Source organism: Crocodylus porosus, unplaced genomic scaffold (assembly GCF_001723895.1).
Source record: "Crocodylus porosus isolate Cpor-Errol unplaced genomic scaffold, CroPor_comp1, whole genome shotgun sequence".
Taxonomy (NCBI): Eukaryota; Metazoa; Chordata; order Crocodylia; family Crocodylidae; genus Crocodylus; species Crocodylus porosus.
The window spans coordinates 91220073-91244478 of NW_017728886.1; the positions used below are offsets into that span (position 1 = coordinate 91220073).

The 24406-nt window shown below is 40.9% G+C and overlaps 1 protein-coding gene and 1 long non-coding RNA gene across 8 annotated transcripts in view; one reads left to right on the plus strand and one right to left on the minus strand.

Moving 5' to 3' along the window:
* The window catches only part of GLI3 (GLI family zinc finger 3), a 255063-nt gene that overhangs the window by 130787 nt on the left and 99870 nt on the right, over positions 1–24406 (minus strand). The gene's annotated exons all lie outside the window — the stretch shown is intronic.
* LOC109312832 lies at positions 21934–24100 on the plus strand. The gene is made up of 2 exons (XR_002101918.1): positions 21934–22013; positions 23286–24100. It is a non-coding gene; the product is annotated as an uncharacterized LOC109312832 (long non-coding RNA).

Genomic DNA, 24406 nt, shown 5'->3' on the forward strand with positions numbered 1-24406 from the left:
CACCACTGCATGTCTGTTCTATAGCTCGAAATGTTTAAATTGGGGTGACATCTCTTTAGTAAAAATGACCTCTCACTTGATGCTCAAGTCCAGGGTCATCCTCAAGTGACTCTCAATCAAGCCTGAGTTCAGCAGCCTGTTTCTTGATAGTGGAATGTGAACAAGCAGAATCAACAATAGCATGTGCTCTTGGATTTCTCTTAGTGACATAGTCTCATTAGTCAAAAAGAGATGGCAGCACTACACTGCTTACAACAACTGTGGCACAAGCTGCCTTTCACTGCAGATCAAGAGCAAATAAGGAAGGGCTGCCCTTCCTTGTGTGTACACACCATAAAACAGCACCAGGCAGCTTTCAGTATTTGCAGTTTCTCTGTATGTAGATCAAGTGCTTGTTAAAAACCTGTCATTTTTTAAGTAGGTGGAAACTCTGAACACAAGAACAGCATATGATGAATATGGCTGCAGACAAAGGCTAGCACAGCTATCTAAAAGAAGATTTGGGGGGGGAAATACCACTGATGCAAACACTAATAAAGGATGTAACCTTGTGAGGCACTGAGCACCACCCATGAAATTCCTCTTGGACTAAAGTAGGAGTTGAGTGTGGTGAGAGAGGGTTCAATGGAACTAGCTGCTACCTGTTAAACTTTATTTCACACTTGAGGCTAGTCTGCACTAATAACTGTCTGAGAAGCAATTTACTGCCACTTCTAGGCAGTGAGTCTACTCTTAGCAGACTTGGCCTGTAGATCCTTAGGACCAGGGATACATGCTTGTCCTCTTATCTCCTTCAGAAAGTAGGTATTGAGAGACAGAAAGGGGCAGGAGGTACACTGGAGGTGACAGCAAATATTTGAACAGCAGGAAGGACGAAAGATGAGACACAAGGCTGCAATAAATTTTTAAAGGGGGATTCAAACTAGCTTACTAGTGTAGTATATAGTATAGGGATTTTTTTCAGCCAGGTAGGAAAGTATGTTTTTTTCCCCCAAAACTAAAAGCTGCCTCTCGCTCGTTCTGTTTGGTATTCATTCCTATTCATATATGGTTGCAAATCAAGCTTAATATTTGCTTTTGAAAAGTTTCAGACAGAAGGAGTTCCTTTTTTCAGATGTAGACTCCTTGATGAAACACAGCCTGCACTGCACTGAAAACTGCCTAGAAGAAGTACAAATGAGGAGGAGTGTGGAGGGGAGGAAATTGAGATTATTAAATTCTTTGTTAACTGGAGCCCTTTCTTCCAAGGTGAGAGGCACTCTCACCATGCGCACTTGGGCAACAGTCAGACATATCTGGGCTATTATTTCTACATTGATAGTACAGAGAAACTTCTTGTTCCCCTTTATTGAACCAGTTGGGGGCATGTAATGAGGAATGTGAGGAGAAATGTGATAAGGAAGGTCTGCATAAAATGTACAAGCTTGGCTCACAGCTTGCACTGGTTGTCATACATTCTGTAAGAGTCAAGTGAGTCTGGCTCAACAAAGAATTTACTAATCCTACTTGCACAAAACCAGCAAAGCTCTAAAGGTATCCCAGATTTTTCAGCCAATCATTAGATTTAGTTTTCCTTTGACAGACAATAAGGTAAGAATTGTATGTTAACAGCTGGTTGTTTTGGGGTATTTGTGTTTGCTTAGTCAAAGTACTTTGACCAAAACCAAATTATGTTTTCAGTTATACCAGTGAAAATCTGCAGTAGCTCTACTTGCACGGTGGACATGTCTACATGTGTCCCTGCCATGCCTTTGCTACTGCACTGTAATTTAGTACTTCCTTTTGGAAGTACTAAATGACAGTACAGTAACAGCCTGTACTGCTCTGGGCACACCACACATGGTCATTTTTAGCTTCTACATGCTATAACAAAGGAGTGTCACATGTAGACATGCCCTATGTCTACACTGCCATCAGCAGATGAGATGACATGCATATAAGATACACCCAAACCAGCTTTAACCCTTCTAGCTTAAGACTGTTACACATTGCACTTTTAGCTGCTCCAGTGTTGATCGGTGTTAGTGCTAGCTGGAGTTTGGAGTAGTTGCACCTTAAAGCTTCAAACCTTCTCTGACTATCCCTGACCTACACAGCTGTGACTTGCCAATAAAGGGCTGGTGAGCAGGGGCTCACTAGGAGCTACAACTGTGAGTTGCCACCACAGGAAAACGAAGTGGGAAGTGGAAAGGAAATGAGGGTGGGGAAAGGGTGGGGAAATTAAGGAAGTCAGGGACTAAAGGATAAAATAAAAAGTAAAAAAAGAGTATTTAACAAAATTACCAGAAGTCTTGTTTTAAAAAATTGAGATGTGGGTCTGGTCATGCTTCCTGGGGTGGCTGGGACCTGCAAATGGTGAGGGAAGTTGCTTTTGGGGGAGCTGCCCCAGGAAGGAAGCCCCACTGGGGACCCAAGTCCAGCTCCCTACCATATCTTCCCCCCAACCACACTAAAACCCACTTCTGGACCTGTCCATGTCCTAGTTGCCATGTGCTCTGCAGGTTGATTGCCACTGCAGGTGGGAAAGTCACACCTCTGTTAGCGGGAGGGGGAGATGGCTTGGTGCCAGAACTGCTGCCTGGGCATAGATTTCAGGGCATGGAAAGTTTGTCCACACAGAACAGGAGGGTGGGGAAGGGGAAACTGTATTCTGGGATGCTGAAGGACTGCATCTTGGGCAGCTTATCTGTGGCCGCTTAATAATGGGACATGAGCTGGGTAACACAGATCAGAGATAAACCTGCCCTGAAGTGGTGTAACTTTAAGCTGCCTAAAATGTACTTTAAACTAGTTTCAGGTGTTAACATGTGGCCAATCCAGAGGTTACAAGCTCCAGGAACTCCTAAAATGAATATGTAACAAGGCTCTCAGATATCATCTCCAGCGAAACCTACGGCAACATGGTCTTCTGTCCAAACTGTTCAGGTTTACTCAGGACTGTAATTCCTTATCTGGACAAGAGGCCTACATATGTGAGAGTCTGTGCAAACACAGCTCCACTGCTACCGATATCTGTGCTAGCTAGATTATAGCTATCTTGGATATGTTTGCATGCAACAGTCAAAAATTTGAGTAAGCTTAAACACTTACCACCATAGCCAATGGAGATCAATCAGTATTTACATGCATGTAACTAAAAAACACAAAGCTCTACATCCTTACAGAAAAAAAACAGAATCATTCTACAATTACTATAACTTAGCTTTCATATTTTAGTACTTGACCACAGTGTTAGGTGCTGTATATGCATACATGACCAGACTTACTAAATAATCAGAACCCTTGAGAAAATCTGGCCGAGAATAACATACCTTACCTCACTGTATCCTGACAGTCTGAAGCCCATGATAGTACAATGACCATGGAGTTTTCCGCTACCCAAACAAATATTTAGGAGTCTGCTGGGAAGACCTATTCCAGTCAACATTTTTTATTTAAAATCTCAGAGCCTCTTAACATTATTAACCCTGACATGGGAAAATTCAGTTTCAAAACTACTGAAAACCCAGTGTTAGAGAAGCTAAGAATTACAGTTGGGAATGTTCAGTGCCCAGAGTTTTGAAGTTAGCAATTTCAGATTCAAACCCACGAGTACTAGCACAGAATTACATTGAACTTTGTAAAAAATATGCCATGCTACTATATATACCTGGAGAGGCCAGAACAGGTATTGCTGTAAGCAGCACACCAGCTGGAGAACAAGTAATGTAAAAAATAGGCATATGGATTTGAGATGGCTTTCTGTACCCTTTTTCTGCTGTATGTCAATATGGCCTCTTTGAAATTACAGTCATAGATCAAAACCTGGGAGATTATTTCCTGATTTCAATTTAAACTGTGTGAAGTAATGGCTAAACAAAAGAAAAAGGGAAAATAACACAAGCCAGATCTGTGTGCACACACTTTTGGGAAGTACAGCACAAATCGCAAGTAAGGAAGTTATGGAATAACAGTAGGAAAAAGTCAGAGGAAGAAAGTAAAACCTTTTAGATCTCTACTTGTTACTGAAAGAGGTGTAGAGCTGACAGACAACTGCATAGAGAGAGCCAGAAGGGGGAAAAAAGGAAGCAAAGAAGAGAGGCTGGAGCTTGGCTGGCAAGATGAAGAGAGCGAGGGAAGCTGGCTTCCTGCCAGAATTTTTGTGAATGGGTGGGTGTGTAGTATCCATTTCCTCTGAGTTCCAGGGGGCAGGGAGGAAACAACAAGGGGGTAGGGAAATGCCTAGAGTGATATGTTCCTTGGTCATGTTTCAAAAATGTGCAACTACAGTCATATAATTTGATTCATTTTCCTAGTATGACAGGCATTTTGTAGCAGTCTGATTTTTCTTTCTAACAAAGGTATTTCTCATAGCATGCTGAATCTATTCAAATTTTATTCTCTGACTGTTCATAAAAAAACGCAAGCCCTTTAAGTGGGAAAATTCTGAATGTATGAGTTGAGAAGCCGTTAATGTACCTTAACTGTCTTCAATTTTCATGCTGATTTCTGTAGCGCTAATGTTTTTCTCCTGCAGCATAATGGTGCAACAAGTGGTGTTACGAGTAATAGTCAACCTCCCCAGTGTTGTATAAACTGTACCATTACTCGGAAATGCATTGTGTAGTGTGTGTGTGTACTATTGTGTGGCTTGCAAAATGAGTTAGGGAACATGAAATGGGGACTCTTTGACAACAAAAGTATGGTTTAAGGGGTGAAAGTGCTCTAATATGCTGTGTTTTTATGCTGTTCTTTTTGGTTCTTACCCATCTTACAATCAGGTTCTGTTCTTGCCTTTCAATCTTTTGATCTTCTTTTTCATTTAAAAATGTTTCTTAATTATAAAGTAAGGGAATAACATGGTACAGATACTCCAAGCTGAAATAATCATGCAACATGAAATAATCATGCTACAATTTAAGGTAGCTGTAAAAAAAACCCTAGGTTTTTTACAGTATACTTTATAGAACACAAAGGAACAGAGCAGGAGTACTTTATAACCAATATTCTAAAAAATAAGTGCTTAAAATTAGGGTCAAGCACCTAAATCCATATTCAAAGACTTAAATCCTCACTCCACTGAAATCTAGGAGTCATGCCATAGACTTTTGCAGAGTCAGGATTTAATCTGACTTTCAAACATGCTGAATACCTGCCTTGGCAGTAATTACCCAATTATTGTTGGAAGGCATTCTGCATTTGTGCCTAACTTTGGGCACTTCTTAAAAAAAACCATGGCTCAGGCTTTTGGTGGTACACAGCAAACTGGAAAAGAGAAAGCATGAAAAGTGAAATGTGCCACTTCACCACAGAGATCCTGACTGCTCAGAATGGAGAGTAAAGAATTTCCCCCTAAACCATAAGGAGGTTACAGGATGGCAATGCAGTCCCTTCGTAGTCATTATTCCCACTCACAGGGTAAGAAACATGTGTTCAAGGACTGAGGGCTGTTGACATTTCTGGCACAGCTTACATAGCATCATATGAAAGAAAAAGGTCATCTAGTCCAACCTCCTGTGCAAGACACAAGCAGCCCTGACTAACTCATTCGAGCTATGTATCTTTCTAACCTGCTCTTGAAAACTTTCAAGGATGGAGATTCCACAGTTTCTCTAGGCAATCTGTTCCAATGCTTGACCATCTTCATGGTCAGGAAGTTCTTCCTAATCTCCAATTTAAATTTACTCTGCTGCAGCTTGTGGTCATTGCTCCTAGTCCTAACCTGTACAACCAAAGAGAGAAGCCAGTCTCTATCCTCTCACTATTCGTCCTTCAGATATTTGAAAACTGTTATCAAATCGCCCCTCAGTCTTCTCTTCTCCTGACTAAACAACCCTCATTATTTCAGCCTTTCCTCAAAAGCCTTGCTTCCCCGGCCCCTAATCATTTTTGTTGCTCTGTGCTGGATGCATTCAAACTGTCCAGATCCTTCTTGAAGTGTGCGTCCCAAAACTGGACATAATACTCCAGATGAAGACTTACCACTGACAAATAGAAGAATCATCATTGATCTGTAAGTGACATTTCTGTTAATACAACCCAGTATGCTCTTGGCTTTTTTGGCAACAAGAGCACACTGTTGGTTTATATTCAGCATGGGTGCCTCCTGGCTCTGGAGAGGCACCAGCAGCCAATTGTTGATGGGTGGAGGGTCCCCCAACAGCCAATTGCCAACCCCAGAAGCACCAGCAGCAAACCTAAAGTGCTGCCAGCTAAACTAGAAGTGCCTCAACGTTTCTCAAGGGGGGCACCAGCCGGCGCTCTCCGCTCCCCAGCTGCAAAGGCCAATTTCACACATGCCCCCCTGTACCGGCCCACATGTCGCCTATGATATTCAGGTTATGATCTACTGTAACCCTCATGTCCTTCTCTGCAGTGCTGCAGCCTAACCAGTCATTCCTCAGTCTGCATTCATGCATGCAATCATGCCATCCCAAGTGCAGGTCCTTGCTGAATCTCATCTGATTGATTGTGGGCCATTTCTCCAGTCTATCCAGGTCATTCTGGATCCTAGCCCTACCCTCTGAGTATCTGCAACTCCTCCAAACTTGATGTTGTTCGCAAATTTGCTAAGTGTACACTCAATCCTATTGTCCAAATCATTAATAAAAATATTAAACATTACCAGACCCAAGACAGATACCGCAAATATTGAGTACAATCATCCAATTATATATCTGCCTTACAGTACTTTTGTTTTGTCTGTATTTACTTGTCTTGTTAATGAGAATGTTGAGAGAGACAATGTCAAAAGCCTTGCTAAAGTCAAGAGGCAGACAAAGTTCTTTGGATAAATCCTATATCTTTTATTAGACCAACTCAAATAGTTGGAAAAATTCTTCTTAGCAAGTTTTCCACTGCTCTCTCCGCATTCACAGGGCCTGCCACCTTACCATACAAGGCAATAAGGCTGGTCAGGCATGAATTGTTCTTGGTGAATCCATGCTGGGTATTCCTGATCTCCTGGTTCTTCCCTAGGTGTTTCACAATAGATTGCTTGAGGACCTGCTCCATAATTTTTCCAGGTATCATGGTTAGGCTCACTGGTTTGTAATTCCCTGGATCCTCCTTCCCTTTCTTAAAGATGGGTACTGTATCATCATCATTATCATCAGTGAATTTATTAATGTTGCCTATAGCTAACTTCACCCAATATTTCCTAATATAAGATTCTGTTTTCAGTTGAGTTTTTCTTATATGTAATTAGGACTGACTAGCTACATAGTTTTATTTTAGCAGCTAAAATTCAGCAGTTAGACCGAGACTTAAATCCCTTGTTTAACTAGAGGCCAAAGCATGGGGAGTTTGCTTGGAAACTCTCTTTCACATTCCTTTACTATAAACTTGCTGAGAGGAGAGAGGTTGCAGGGAAAAGGGAACCCTTCAGGTCAAGGAACAGCAAACAAGCCAGCAACAGAGAAGTTTGCTAGCGAAGGTCCGCTTGGAAAGAGAGACACAAAGTGAGAGGCAGCAGAATAGAAGACCCAGAGGTATGGTTGGAGGATATCGCAATACCAGACCACTGCCACTTCCAGCTCTTCCTCTGCTTTCACTTGTGAGGAGTGTGTTGAGGCAAGACCACACGCCATTGAGGCTTCCACCTATGTCCTAGTTTGGTGCTGTGCAGACTGCAGCTTGCAGATTCCCTACAGTGTCAGCCAGGTGTGGGAGTACGTGCAATGTAAGCGGTATCTTCTGGTGGTGTTTCACAGAGAGAAGGCAAGAAAGCTACCAAAGAAGGCAGCAAAGATTCAACGCATCCTCTGCCATGAGGACTTCATCAATTCCATGCTGGAGGAAACCTCTAGGACTGTGGAGGAAGGACTGCCAGAGGTGGTTCTAGAAAAGGAAGAGGACATGGACTCCCAGGAAGGTGGAAGCTTGAAGCTTGTATCTTTTGGCAGCAAGAAGTTGTCATCCCCACCTGCAGTGGTTTTCCTGGAGAACACATCTGGAGCGTTAGCAACAGAGGAAGAGTGCATTGCATTGGTGGAAACAGCCAGGCCAGGAATCCCCAAGGTGGGGAGATCAAGACCACTGCCACAATGAAGAAGCAATGGGTTGCAGTGGCTGGAGACTCCCTCCTGCAGGGAATGGAAGGATCCATCTGCCACTCGGACCTGTTGTCCCAGGAGGTCCATTGCTTGCCTGGAGCCCAGATCTGAGGTGTCACAGAAGGTGTGACTCTTCCGACCCTCTGACTACTACCCCATGCTGCTCATCCATGTAGACACCAATGATATTGCCATGGGTGACCCTGAGCAGATCAAGACTGACTATAGGGCTCTGGGTGCAAGGGTGAAGGGGATGGGGGAATGAGTTGTGTTCTCCTTAATCCTTCTGGTCACGGGGAAGAGCCCTAGCAGGAGTGGACACATCCTGCAGATCAATGCATGGCTGTGCAGGTAGTGTCACCAGCAGCGATTTGGTTTCTTTGACCATGGGCTGTTGTTCCAAGAAGGATTGCTAGGAAGAGACAGAATCCACCTGATGAAGAGAGGAAAGAGCACCTTCACAGACAGGCTCAGTAACCTAGTGAGGTGACCTTTAAACTAGGTTCACTGGGGGATGAAGGACATAGGTAAGCAGAGAAACAGGGGACCTGGAGGAAGCAGAAGCAGGAGAGGACAACAGGAGAGGTCTCATTCTTCCTGAGAAAGTAGGGCAATTGGCTAGTCAACTCAGGTTGACTATATACAAATGCACAGAAGGAGGAGCTGCACTGTATGTGAAGTTGTAGGATGGCTCACAGCTACAGTATGAAGCTGAAGATAGACCTGTTGAAAGCATCTGAGTTAGGGTCAGAGGGGAGAGCAGCAAGGGTGATGTTGTGTTGATGTGTGCTACAGACAACCTGACCAGGAGGATGAGATAGATGAGGCTTTCTTCAGACAACTAGTGCAAGTTGCCAGATCACAGGCCCTGGTTTTGTGGGAGACTTCAATCACTTTGACATTTGCTGGTACGACAATACAGCAGTGCACAGGCAATACAGGGAGTTTTTGGAGAGCACTGGAGACAACTGGTGCAAGTGAAGAGACCAAGTAGGGGCCATGCTCTTCTTGACCTACTGCTCACAAATAGGGAAGAATTGATGGGGGATGTAGAAGTGGATGGCAAGTTGGGAAGCAGTGACCATGAGATGACTAAGTTCAGGATCCTAACAAAGGAAGAAGAAAGGAGATCATCACAGTGCGAACCCTAGACGTCAGAAAAGCAGATTTTGACTCTGTTTCTACTCTGTTGCTGCCTTCTGTCTATTGGGTGGCATCCTGCTGCTCCTCTAGTTGCTTACACGCAGTACTTCTTTTGATTCTCCTGTATCAGTCCAGATTCTTTGTAAGACTTCCTTGGCCTTGTCTTGGCCATGTCTGTCTGCATCAACTTGTCACCCACTCCACAGCTATGTTCAGTCTTGCCCACACTGCTCTCCGTAGGCTGTAGAAAACTGCTGTGGCTCTGCTGCATTTTGCTCTTGCTTTGTATGACCATTTGACTGTCAGACACAGGCCTGCTTGATTGTGCACAATGACTTCAACTCCAAATTCCTTTGTTATAACAAGCTGTTTGCTTAGCTTGAGGCTCTTAACTACTTTCTATGTTCTGACTTCCATTTCTCCTACAGGTTAAAGAAGAATACCCCTCATGGGAAGCAGCTTCTTGATTCTTTGAGTCCTCAAAGACTGTGCTGGGTTATGATCTCTGGGATCAAGTTCATCATGATGATCCAATAATACCAAAGGAAGATCACTCCCTGCCTGTTTTACTTTTCCCAAGGATTTTCATGGCTGTCTTCATTGATTATTCTATCTTTCAGTCACTTTGAGAGTACCTGGAATATATTAGGTTCCCTTTTTGCGCTGAATCACTTGAATGCTGCTTGACTATCACTGACTGTCTGATCCTAGCAGGTCTGGTATGCCATACATTGCAAAATGTCTTCAACTTCCTGATCACAGGTCTTGCCTGACTTCCCTCAGACAGCAGATCTTCCAGAAGTTGGTGTAGAAAGTTACTGTGGCTGTGCATTGCCTTAAAGAGTGAACAGTTCTATTCGACTATAACCATGAAGTTCCTGTTAAACAAAATGAGATCTGTTTTGATAGGACCCAGGGTTAGGAGTTCATGAAGGTCTTGAGTCTCCTATTGTTGATCACTATACGCTTTGCACACTTGGCAGTGTTTAAGGTCTGGTCTCAATTCATGCTTCGCTTGGATATATATAGTTCTTAGTTCCTCTCAGGTCTGTCTGTGTCACCAGGTATGAAACATGTATCAGCTTCATGGTATCACCTCTTAAATCAGCTGCACTTACTGCCTGGTCCCCTTTAAACAAAATCCTATTTCGCACACCTACCTTATCCTTCCCATGGTTGTAAGGGTGAACCTCCTGTGACACTTGTGATCTGACCAATTCTAAAGCATGAATACTTTTTAATGCCAGGTACTCTACACCCTGTTCAGTGCTTGTTAGATTGTCTGAAGCCTTCCATTAGAGCCTGGGAGGTAAAACACCATGTTGACAAAACTACCTCCTATTCAAAAAAATCATCTGTTGTGCTCTGGAAGGAATGCCTAGTTCAACATATCTGCCATGAGTAGCAACTTTCCTCAGCAGAACTTTACCCTCACATGAAGTCCCAGTCACATGCGCTGTAGTTGCTTGAGTGAATTAGTGCTGCTCCTAGACCTCCTTCAGCACCATGCTGTAGCTCTAGTTGCTTCACAGGGTTGTAACACTTAATAAATCGGTGCCTTACTTTTGGTTTTCCTACTCTCTTAAATGCTTGTTCTTGGGTTTCTGGCTATTCCCAGACGGTGTTGTACTGTTTTAATTGTCTCAAGGTTTCAGAGTTTGGGTAGGTGTGTGCAGAATCTGAAGAGATAGTTAGCCAAACCTATAGATTACTGGACTTCTTTCATATCCTTTGACCTGAATATGTCCTTAATGGTTCTCAGTTTCTCAGCATCTGGCCATGGTTCTCAGTTTCTCAGCATGTTGTCCATCAGACAACAACAAATATCTGATGTAGGGGGCTTCAATTATCCTCAACTTCAGCTTCAGTCAAATATTCTGCTCTTGACATGTTCTGAATTCGCTGCTGCTTTGTATCATGCTTGGATTGCCCTTCTTGATGTTCCCCTTTCCCACAATAAGAACATTAAGAAGAATTGGTGACCCATCTGACTGTGTAGGCGCCAACGCTACAATCTCCTAATTTTTTAATGAGAATGGGGTGAGAGACAGTGTTGAAGGCCTTCCTAAAGTCCAAAAAGACTACGTCCACCGTGACACCTGCGTCCAAGAATTTTATGACCTGATCATAGAAGGCCACCAGGTTGGTCTCACTGAACCTGCCTCTAACGAACCCTTGTTGGTTGCCCCTAAGCATACACTCCCCTGCTTGCCCCTCACAGATGTGCACCTGGGTAATTTTCTTAAAGAACTTCCTCAGGACCGAGGTAAGACTAATAGGCCTATAATTTCCTGGGTCCTCCTTCCTCCCTTTTTTGAAGATGGGAACCACATTGGCCCTTTTCCAGTCTTCTGGCACCACACCAGAGCACCGCGAGTGCTCGTAAAGTCGTGTCAGAGGCCCCGCAATGACCTCCGCTAATTCCCTCAGCACTCCGGGGTGGAGATCGTCAGGACCTGTTGATTTGAACACATCCAGTCCCACCAGAAGTTCCCTGACTAGGTCCTCTCTGACCCTGGGTCCATCGGGGATCCTGGTGTGGGGGATGACCTGGTTCCTGCTCAGAAAAATGGAGGCAAAGAAATTGTTAAATAGGTTACATTGCTGCAGTCTAATATTGCTATTTACCAGCGTTTCTGGGTCTATATCCCAGCTGAAATCAAACTGGTCATTGATTTAATAGCACAGACAAAAAATGGCAGTAATCAGACATCTTTCTTCTGCCGTACATGCACCCTGAGAGTCTTAATCTACTATAGCCAGACTGTAGATATCCTCCTCTTCACTGGAAGTCTCTCCATCCTAAATCAGAACATGTACTATGCTTTTAAATTCCTCTAGTATGTAAAATCATAGAAAATTAGAGTTGGACGGGACCTCAGTGGTCATCTAGTCCAACCCCCTGCTCAAAGCAAGACCATCCTCAACTACAGAATCCCAGTCAAGGCATTGTCTACTCAGGTCTTAAAAACCTTCAAGGATGGAGATTCCACAAGCTCTCTGGGTAACCTGATCCAATGCTTTACTACTCTCTTAATACCTAACCAAAACTTCCCTTGTTGCATCTTGAAACCATTAGCCCTTTTTCTGTTATCTGCATCACTGAAAACAGTCTAGCTCCATCCTGTTTGGAACCCCACTTCAGGAAGTTGAAGGCTGCTATTAAATTCCTTCTCAATCTTCTCTTCCCCAAACTAAATAAGCCCAGTTCCCACCTCAGAGTCATGCATCCCAGCTGCCTAACCATTATCATTGCCTTCCACTGGACTCTAATTTGTCCATATCCTTTCTCTAGTGGGGGGGGGGTCCAAAACTGGACACAGTATTCCAGATGTGGCCTCACCAGTGCAGAATAGGAGGGAATAATCACTTCCTTGATATGCTGGCAATGTTCCTACTAATGCAGCCCAGTATGCCATTAGCCTTCTTCTCAACAAGAGCACACTGTTGGCATATTCAGGTTATTGTCCACTGTAACCCCCAGGTCCTTCTATGCTTAAGCAATTGGTCCCCAGCTTGTACCAGTGTAAGGGATTGTTCCATCCTAAGTGCAGGACATTACACTTGTCCTTATTGACATCAGATTTATTTTGGTCCAAGCCTCCAATCTGTCAAGATCTCTCTGAATCCTAGCCTTACCCTCCAAAATATTCACTAGTCCCCGCCAGCCCCTCCCCTCCTATCTCCCAGATGGTGTTATTCTCAAACTTGCTGAGGGTGCACTCCATCCCATCTTCCGGGTCATTGATGAAAATATTCAACAAAACCAACCCCAGGACCAAACCCTGGGGCACCCCACTTGACTCTGGCTGCCAACTACATCAAACCATTTACTACTACCCTCTGAACCCAATGATCTAGTCAATTTTCTACCCACTTTATAGTCCATTCATCCAACCTGTACTTCTTTAGCTTGTTTGCTTGCAAATGGAACATTAGGATCTGAAGTAGTTCAGTTTCCTGCTACCCTCAACCATTTTGGGGGCATTTTTATTTTGTCTTTTATGTTGATTTGCTCAGTATATATACTAAACCACAGTATTTGCATTGCAGTGGCCTTGTCTGTCCTGGTTCATTTAGCCTGACTCAGTTTCTGCAAGAGTGGGCACATCTACACAAGACACCGTAAGACATCTATTTTACTGTGCATTAGCACATAATGGCCAAAACCATGCTAATGTGCCGTAGAATTAGTCTACTGCACATTAGCACAGGCTCATGCATCTTTATGTAGTACCTCATATTAGAGGTACATGCTTGTGTAGCATGCTTATGTAGTACCTCATATTAGAGGTACTAAACGTGCAGTAGCAAAGGTGCATTAATAAACGTGTATGCCCAGTGAGTATCATTTATGTTGATCATTTCCTTAAATGATTCATTTGCCCTTGCTATTTGGAAGCATTTCTCCAAGGTAAGGTTTCTTTCCTTAAGCAGTCTCTTCTGAATGCTGGGTTCACATGTTTTGCAAGTGATGCTGTCTCCGTTGATGGAATCTTTTGACACCAAATGTACATGCTCAGAGGCCTCAGTGACACAGCCATTTATTCTGTCTTTTGTTTCTTGGTTTCTAGCACAAAAACAATGGTGTCTAGAACTTCAGCCTGTCAGAGGTCACAGTACTCAAACATTTTTATCAACTATTTCAATGTTTTATACAGACTTCTTTGCAGAAGTGCTACTCTGTTTTCTTGCTTATCACACTTATTCCTTCCTGGGAGTGTTCCTAGACTGACTTTTACTCCCACATTTATAGTAGCATATGTTGGTATACTAGATAATAAGATTTAAGAACTTCATGTCGGTATAATTAAAACTGGGTCTTACTAAGAGAATGGCAACCATGCGCACAGACTGGCTTCCTGGTGCCTCCTCCAGGTTCTTTCCTTCTACAACCTGTACTTCTCCCCCTATATTACTTGCCGGATGCTACATCATGATGCGATACAAGGGTTTGAAATTTGGCAGGGAGGATAGTCTCATGCCAAAAGTGTGCTTTTTAATGTTCCTGTGAAAACACACACAAACTTGACTAAGTTATAAGTGCCTTGGTCACCAGGGTTCATTGGGCTGCTGTGTACTCGAACTGAGACAAGGCAGGCTGTTTCTCCTGAACTTTCAATGTCACCTGATCCCCATCCATGCTGGAACCCAGCTAGCAAAGAAAGGAGTCACACTGAGATGCAGAAGAATAAGAAAAGAAAGCCGTAAGTACTGGAGGAACAGGGGCTAGGATGGAATGTAAAATAGCAGAGAGACAGAAGCCAACTGAGAGGAAGAGGAGAACATGATTTTAAGACAGGAGAAAAAGGAGAGGATAGGAGAGGAAGAGCTAAGGGGTAGAGGGTTTGAAAGAAACAAGAGTGGAAAAGTTGGATATGTACAAAAGAGGGAGGTGGTGCCACAGAAAGAGAGGCATGGGTTCAGTAGGAGCCAGGGGAGGAAGACAGAGAGAAGTTTAGGCACAGGGACAGAAGGATCTGCCAGAACTAGAGAACACTTTTTAAAACCTAGAATTAAAGAGAGATAGTGTAAGTCTTTACATTTCACTGCTGTTGTCAAACAGTTTTCAAATCCAGCGGTAGAGAGATTTTCACCACTCCCCCCCCGGTAGCTCCTACACAGAGAGAATGACTGCTACCAATGTTGGTTCAAGGGGGAAGAGGTCTGTATTCTGGATCTATAGGGTGCATCCAGATGAGCGGGACTGTGCACTTCCCTAGGAAAAAGTAGCAGCAGCACAACTTGTGCTGATGCTACTTGTCCCCAGGGAATGTCCATGCCACATGCAGCAAGTTACTCTGGGTGGGGTAGAAGAGGCTGGCGCCAGCAACTATGCTGGCCCCAGTAGCCTTTCCTGGGGGCCTCAGGAGCTGTAGCCATGGTGTTCCTGCAGCACAGGAGCCTGCACCACCCCATGCACCGTCTCACTTTTTTTTGGTGTGGATTTTTTTCACCCCAGCATCTCCCAGGTCAAAAAAAACCCCAAAACCCCACACTGCGAAGTAGCAATGCAGGAAATGCCTGAATGTGCACTGCATGGCACCACAGATGGGTCTGCAGCACCATATACCACATGTCTGTGCTTGTTTGGACATGTCCATAGTGTTCATATCCTATTGATGCCCCAAGTTGGGAGGATATATGGCTCCACACAAGGGGCTTTCTGTTCTTCCCATTTCTTTGTTAAAAACATAACATCCAAAAATAAAAGAACCTTCTTTTTAGGTACTTTATCCTACTGAAGACATACATAGGACACAATGGACATTGGGATTGGTCCTGCTTTATGTTGGGCACCCTCCACTGTATTCCACAAAGGACTTGCAGGCCATATTTAGCACCTTTGCAGAATCCAGCCATTTTTATTTAGGGAGAGCGTCCAAATACCAATAGAGTTTCATGTTATTAAGTTTTTAATTCTTCTGCAACTGCTTCCAGTGTTCAGAGATTTATGACATGTTTGGTTTTCATATACTGTTTGAGCTTTCCCATATCTATGATCTCCTCCCAGATTAGGAGAATAATGGGAACTGTGAGGGAGCCACATATATATGTGCATATATACACACACGTTACTAGGGGACATTATTTATATTAAAAAAGCATGGAAGAAGATTGGGCAAACATTGTCTCATTACTTATTGTTGAAATAATAGCTTAAATTTGGTTAATGAAACCAGTCAGAAATAATCATCCAAGAGACTATAAAATCACTTGCCTGATGGAGGTGATCTTCAACAACAGTGGTGCAGATTTTTACCCAGCACATTTGGAGATCTTTAAAGCAGTCACTTATGGCAAAAGATTGCTTTATATGAGTGGTTTTTGCAGACATTAGACTGTATATCAATTTGTTTTGTGGCTTGTAGAGATCCACTAAATTTTCTTATGGTTAAATTTAATAAAATATTAGAACTCTCACCTACAAATACGATAATTCAGATCTTTTAAACATGACTCTTATTTATCTAACAGTACCTATCTATAATTTTGTACAGCTATATTTTCTACTCAAAACATTTTCACACATTAAGAAAGAAAAAGAACTCAAGATGGGGTGGGGGAACAGTTTGGAGAGATGAAGGCATATAAAAATAATCACATTAAGAATGGGCTGAGACACTAATTCAGCAATGCAGTGGAGTACATGCCGAAAATTAAGCGTGTAAGCATGTCCAAAATTGGTGTCTTAACTGCTTAAAAATGTAATGTTTAACAAGATCCAGTCAGGGCACCATAACTTTTCCTCTGTCTGCCCCATATCCTGAGGGGTTCAAGGGGAAGCTCTGAATCAAAAGCAAAGCATGTATTTGTGAACTAAAATATTGGGAAACTTGCATCACAAAAATTACAGCTTATGCATCTCTTTAGTAGCCATGACATTTTACATTTAAATAAAAACCAACAAACAAACCAGGCAAACTACCAAACCAAGAATCATTAGTTCACAGTTTTTAACTAAATGTTTTTAAAATTTCCCTTAAAAAATGCATGTGCACCCATACAAATACATCCATTTCTATTCTGAGACAAAGCTATCTTTGCCACATTGGTTTTTATTTTCAAATTTTATAAGTTAAGCCAAATTGCCTTTTCTCAAATAGGATAAGACAAGCCTTTTATGAAGAGTTTCTTTCAATATCAGCATCCACCACCTAAAACACAGTGATGCTGTTGTAATAAAATACGATTTTTTTGCACTAAGACATTGAAAACGCTTAAAATAAAGAAAACTGCTGTACTTCAAAGTGTCCTTTAATGCAGGGTTTTCATCTGAACCTTATAAGTAACAATTGGTATGCACATGACTTTATGACAGAGCCTCCACTACACAATTTAACATGTTACAGCAACTGTAAGCATCAAGCAACTAATGTACCAGTTTTGAGTAGAAAGCCTCTTTACTGACAAGTTACTTGTATGCTAAATGAAGCCCTATGTTTGGTTACTGTAAATGACAAATATCTCAAGATCTTACCAACTTTCCTTTGATACATATGTAACTGTAGTGCTTTTTTGACTTAAAGCAGAATAGGTACAGGACAGGAGACATTTGAAACTCAAAAAAATGGAACTCATTACTGAAAACAGTTTTGACTTGTTTGAGGTCTGCTTTTGCTGGTGAATGGAACAAATGATGTTTCTGGGTAAAAGCTGCCAAGTTTCATTAGAGTACTTCTGTGAAAGTGTATGATCTCAGAGGCTATACATGCTAATTTACAGTAGAGTTTAGATTAAAGTGATGAATGTGTATCTAGCATATATTTAAATGCAATGTTAAAAGAAAACCAAGTTGGGGCCTTCACAATCAACATGCCACTGCAGATTCTCCAGCATAAAAACACAGTACCTCAAGCAATTGTTACTGTCCCTATTGACAAGACGACACTGTATTTAATTACATGTCCAATATAACTGTAAAGTTCATTTCCTAACACTGGGTTCAGCTATCAGAATATAAGTAGTTTGAACAGTGTTTCATATCTGTTTGATGGGTAAAAGCTGTCAGAAGGTCCTGTCAAACATGAAGCAGGAGTAAAAGATAAGATGAATTTCCCAGTAATTCAGTGGTAGGTTTTTTCTTTAGCTCAAGATGCCAGTTACCATTTTGCTGTCTCCTTCCTTCACATTCAATAACCTTAACAAGGTAGTTTTAAGTCTCTAAAACACTTTAATGGTATTATATTATTTTACAAACAAGATGAGTTAATAGGTCACAGTAAATGCGTGCACACATGTTCGGCAATATGTCTGTTCATCTTTCCATATAAATATTTATATTTTTTCCTTTATTTTCTTATTTTTCATGTTCAGAAACCACAGCCAAACCAAGTTGCTCCAACACATGTGTGAAATAAGTGCGATTTCATGATCCTTCTCAAATGGCTTAATATTTTGTTTAAAATATTTAACATTTTCCATTTATTTTCTCATTTAATAACACATATACAAACTGCAACTAAATTTAAGCACAACTTGGGGTCAAATTTTACTCCTCCGCCACTGATTTCCACATAACAAGGTCAGTGGCAAGCTACTGAGGGCAGACAACAACTGTGAATTTTGCTTCTGTTCCTAACAAACTTGGACTTCCACAGTGTGACAAACTCTCCTTGATGTTTTTCATTCTAATGGGATACCCATCAATGAACCAATGCCAGTTTACACTGAATGACCAGCAGGTCCTAAAAGTTAAAATAGTGGACCAAAGTTTATAAGACTCATAATACGAAGGCTTTATTTTGCTTCATACTTTGAGTGCTGGGAAGTGCAGGGCACTTCCACTGTGGTACTTGGCTCAGTGAGAGCACTCTGCACATTACAGTCTTATATTTACAGCTCAGAGCAGTAGGTCTTTCTGGTGTGTTTTCACCTTTCTGTTTCTTAAGGCTTATTTACATAGTGGTTTTTGCAATACTTTAAGTATATTAATGTAGAAATTAACAGAGGTAAAGTAGAACCAACCCCAACTGCAGACGCAGTTATACTAATAGAGTCATTCTGAGTAGAAATCACACATTCTAGCCATAGTAGTGATGGAGTGACAACTTCATGGTTGGGATAGACTTAGACAAGCTTTTGAATGCCATGCATCCTTCTTCAAGCCCAAGAAAAAAGTAGTTACAGGGACTAAAATCTCTCTGCCTTGTGCCTGCTTTTTCCTCAGACCTGAAGAAGAATTCACTGCACTCAAAAAAAACTTGCCTAAGTCTAAGCTAGCCATGCAGTTGTACCAATAAAAGATACTGTCCACAAAAATCCTTATATTCTAGCCATGTTTTTTCCCCTCTAAACAGAATTGCTTCCCTATAAATGAAGGGTCAGTTGAAGGTGGGCAATATTCTATTTATCCAGGTTCCTTGTAGCCTGCTTCCACGCAGTTGAGAAAAGTTAATTTAAAGAAAATAGGTCAGTTTAAACTCAAATGGAACACTCCTACTGGGAGAAAGAGCGCTGTTGAAAGTACACTTCAGAAGGTAAGGTAGAGAATGGAGAGGACTAGATGCTCCTTTCTCTTATACCAGTGGAATCTGACAGCCTACAATTTAACTTTCTGTGGTTTACACAGATGCAAGCAGAGAGAGCATCAGACCCTAAGAATCAGATGGATACCAGGCTAAAAAAAAGCTGTTGTTTCATTTCATTAAATGCAAAATCTGAAATTTCCATTCTGAATAAAGTATAGTAATATCCATGTGTGTTTAGATTCAAGTAGGACCGAGAAATGTATAATCAACTGAAGAATGAAGTAATCAGACCCAAGCTAACAAACACAAATATGGATGTACTCTTAAATGCAAGAGGAGATTTCAACATATTAAAGCACAGGTTGTAGACGAGCAGTTAGGCTTCAGAAGGAATATTTAGAGTGGTATTTTTTCTTTTACTATAAACTTCCAAGTTAAAAACTAAGGCAAGTAAAATATGAACCACTGTTTACTAGGTCCCTAGACTTGCCATTTAATACAGCTATTCATCAAAATATTTCATGCTTCTTGCCTGACATGGGTGTCTTGTTCAATCAATGGAAAGCTACTAAAAATCTCCTAAATATCCTATTCTAAACAATTCTTAGTGGCTACAACAAGAGCCTGCTTTTGATTTATTGAATAATTTGACCAGAGAACACCTGAAATCTCAACAACATTAAGTGCAATAACTTCTCATTCCTTTGTTGTATACAATATGAAATTTACCAAGATAAAAATTGACAGCACAAAGTTATCCTGAATCTATTCCAGCTGGACTAAGTTAACTACACATATTAAACATGGATTTTAGCTTGGGTTTGACATCGTATTTCACTGATTCTCAAAACAAAACAAAAAAGAAAAAAAAAAAACAGGATTTGCTACCAATTCAATTTTAAATCTAAATATTTTTATACTAATTATGGAGCAAAGGGAAAATGTTGAAAACATTTTGACGCTAAAAGCCCTCCTGTTCTGATTAAAAAAATATCAGCTTTACATCTGCAAGAAATTTATAAAGTGGACTCTTTACAAATTGTTATGGAGCAATTTGTGCACAGTTAGTTCTTTGTTTAATCGAGAAATCTGCCCAAACCCTGATTGTGTGCTTATTTCCCTAAGGCTGAGAGTGAAGGTTATTTCATTATGTCTTTTGGGAGCAGCAATCTATCTAATACGTTTCTGAATTATTCCAGACTGAGCTGAAGCTGAACATGAGAACAAAGCCCTGTTTCCACAGCAGAAAGACTAGCCTAACTCCCAGCTGGGAAGATTTAGGCAGAGATTTATAAGTACAAACACTGAAGAAATTTGCAAGTAATTGCATGTATTTGCTCTCTGTTGTGGGATACAGTAAACTAGTATTTATTAAAACACATCAGTGAGGTACTGCTTATTATCCCTCTCCCAGACTCCTCACACAGGGTCATAAAGGAGGGTTGTTTGTGTTTGTTCTTTATTCCTTAAGAGCATAAGTGCAAGTAAAAGGGGGAGAGTATTTTCTTTGCTGTGCAGTGCCTAGGGTTTGTTGCCACTGTAGCATACCCAAATTCCACTGCTTGGGATTAAACATGGTACAGAAGGTGTTGAGGATAAACACAGAAGCATTACAAAACACTGGCCGAACATGTTTATTAAGAATAAAAATCCCTCAGTATTTACACATTGCCACCAACAATCAGGTATGGCTGAACAAGTCGCTATAAGATACTCAGGCCTAATTTTTGTTACATATACTCATACACATTATACAAACCCCCATACACTACAACCATGTGCTCTGTACTGACCTCCTATTCCATTACTGTTGAAATTTACAGCGTTAGTTTGGACTGGCACAGGCTTAAGCAGACTGAGCATTCTTCAGCTTAGAGACCACATCTTTTAACACGTAATATCACATCACTTGAGCTGAATGGAGACACTTGAGCTGGCTGTCTCATGGAAGTTCAGGCAAAAATCTTTGACCATGTCATCAACATCACCCACTAGTTTGCCAAGGGCTGAACTGGCAGACCTCCAAGTCACCCCGAAAGACATTTGTTTTCCAAGGTTCTTCCTGAAGGAGAGGGATAGATGTGGAATGGAATCCTTTGGAAAGTTTATTTTATGAGACACTGGTCCAAATGGTCTTTCCCAAAAATAAGCTCTATTACAGAATTCTTTTTATCGTCACTAAGTGACAATAGCATTCTTTATCTAACACATCAGTTACAAAACCCAAGCAATTTAAAGGTAAAGAAGCAAAGTTATAGGCAAATCAAAATATCAAACTATTTATCAAAATATTTCAAGAGGAATTATCACCAGTTGATATATTTATTATTGACTGTAAAAATCTTTATTCAGTCAGTATTAACCATGCAAAAATGAGGAAAATGGCTCTGTACCAAAAAAATAGATTTTCTGCATTAGAGGTTAACCATATATAGCACTACATGTATTTTATGAGTCTTACGAAATGTTTTTGTGTCGTTTTTAATACTTTGAGATAACTGATGAGTTTAGCTGCATGCTATTCTACTTTGAAAATCTCACCTTGTAATCATTCAAGGTCTGAGTTAGTGTAGTTTATACTTGGTAAGAATAATGTGCTTGTTTACAATGTGGGCAGTGTAAGATTTATGATATCCTTAATCATTAATTTTCTTGTTTATAAGTGCCTGGATTGTATAACTCATGAGGCAAATTAACTTCATTGCTGTCACTCAGCAACCTTACATACCTATTAATATTTACATTTTGCTGTTTGGAGTTCTATATAAAGTCCCCAACCCTCCACCCACCTTTGGTTTTCTCAACTGCAGACTCTCTTTATGCTTTTGGCACCAAGTCATGAAAACAGCTTTGTTTGGGATAACAGGTAAGCAGCTGCTTAACTTCAGGCACAGATTGTATTTAACTGAAGTCAGAGGAATTTAACCACATGTTTATAGGCAGTCCTAAATGGGGATGAGTATATGCATTGGCTTAATTTCTTTTTGTTAATTTTCAATAAATGGAATGAATGGGCCCTCATATTAAAAGAATTGAGTGAGCAGAGTTGGTCAAACTGGATAACTGATCTTGTGAGACCTGCCTCATTCACTGAACACTTGACAAAATCTGCACTTTCATTATGTAGCAAAATTAGCCATACATAAATGCACAGCACTGCCTATGTTCATCTTGAATGCTGGCAAAAAATTCAACATCACAGAAAATTAATTTTCAAATCCAAAGTTAGAAACTAGAGCCAGGATTTTCTGAAATAAGACTCCCAAGTCTGTGGGATTTCCTAAAGCACCTAATTGACTAAGGACTCTAAGTATAAGCCCCATTAATCAAAAACTCAATTTAGGCTTCAAAAAAAGTTGTCTGCTTTTCAAATTACTGCACATACAGCAGCTTTCAATAGGAATCGCTTGATGCTCAGCATTTTTGACAATCAAACCACTTCTACTTCTTCAGGCAGCTACATCAACCTTTAGGACTCTGATTTTAGTCTGCTATTTTGCAAACTTGGCATTAAGTCTCTTGGTTCCAATGCCCATCCCATTAATAATGATCATCAACCAAGCAGTTACCCTTCTTAGTAATTTCATGTGAAAACATCTGGGTAATAACAATGCTTTGAAGTCAGTGTATGGACAAAGTGGACAAGGAGAATTATTCCACTTGACAACCAGGGAGAGAACAGAAATTTAAGACAGTTTTCAGGACTAACAGATTAAGCCATGGGACTAGCATAATAGATAAGGATTGTATTTTAAGCTCTGTCACAACTGTTCTTTGAGATTTTGAACAAATGACAATGTCTATGCCGTTCAGTTATGTCAAATGGCAAAAGGACTTGTGCACACCCTTTCAAGATCAAGACTGCGTTGTCACATGGGACGCCTGGAGAAGGGACTTAAAAAAAAATGATACATAACCCCTTCACCCCTGCCCCCAAGCCCACAAACAAACCCAAGAACCAAAAAACCCCCCAAACAAATCATAGTGTTTAATTTAATTTCTTTTAAAACACAGCCTGGGCCAATAATTAAAGTGCTCTCTCTCCATTATAGTTATTCCACACTGGTTTCACAGATAGAACATGAAATCTATTCTCAAATATTTTACTATCCTTGACCCTGAAAATTGTTTCTTGCAGGAACCAACGTCAAGCTCAACCAAATTTGAGCCAATTTCAAATTCCACTGGGTAAAGGGACTTTGTTGAGCACAGAGAGGGACACTATGAACTGGATGTTTTGCCGAATGTCAAGAAGGAAATGTTTAAAACTTTCTCAATTTTTTTAAAGGGATTTAATTGAGTCGATGTTTTATTAGAACCTTTTAATGAGACTTAACCCTAAAAATCCAAGCCTGAGAATTTTTCTTTTTGCATTACAAAGGGATGTAACTCAGACTTATAATGGGACTGTAACATTAATTAGAATGAAACCATCACCTTAATTTAGTCAATACCAACCACCTGCAGATCCAGAATTGAAACTCTGGTCCCATAGTTTCAAACTCAAAGCCTTCACCATTTGAACTCAGAGATAACTTCTCTGTAATAGGTAACGACTGTTACCTATCACTTACATAAGGATCCTTAGGTTACTCCTAAATTGCGATTTGTTAGTGCTCAAATATACAAAGCTTGTTCCAACTCCCACTGATCTCATGAAAGACATTTTTATGCAGCTCTGCCACCTCAGTCAGGTTCCTAGACAGCTTAGCTCCTAGAAGAGATTTAAGGGGCTTCCCCTATTGCAGCCAATATGAATTGCAATGTAAAGCAAGTTTCCATTACATAGATTGAGGAGACAGAGGTGGGTTTTGTGTGGAGAGGATTTAATCTCTGCAATACAGAAAGTCTGGAGGAACATTCATAAAAGCTCAGTGAAAGAAAAGTATGTAAGTACAGGAGGCCAGGAGAAAGTAACAAGGAGCTGGGAAATGGACTCTGGAAGACGTATCAGCAAAAAACAAAAAGTTGTTTTGGAGACCTGAATGAAATGGAAAGTTCAAAGAAGAGGGCAGAGTCTTTTTGTGAAGAACCCCTACAAATACCTTTTTGGTGAGAGAGATCCTAGAGTACTTCAATGAAACCTGTGGTTACTGTTATTAGTAATTATTTAAAGTGTTCTGCTCTGAAAATAAATAGAACCAAATACCCTATGGATAAATCCTGGAGTTCTTGTACATGCTGTTAAATTTAACGGAAGTTCCGAATGCAAATTTCTTGCAGGATTCAATTGTAAAATTACTCTACTCAACCCTATAA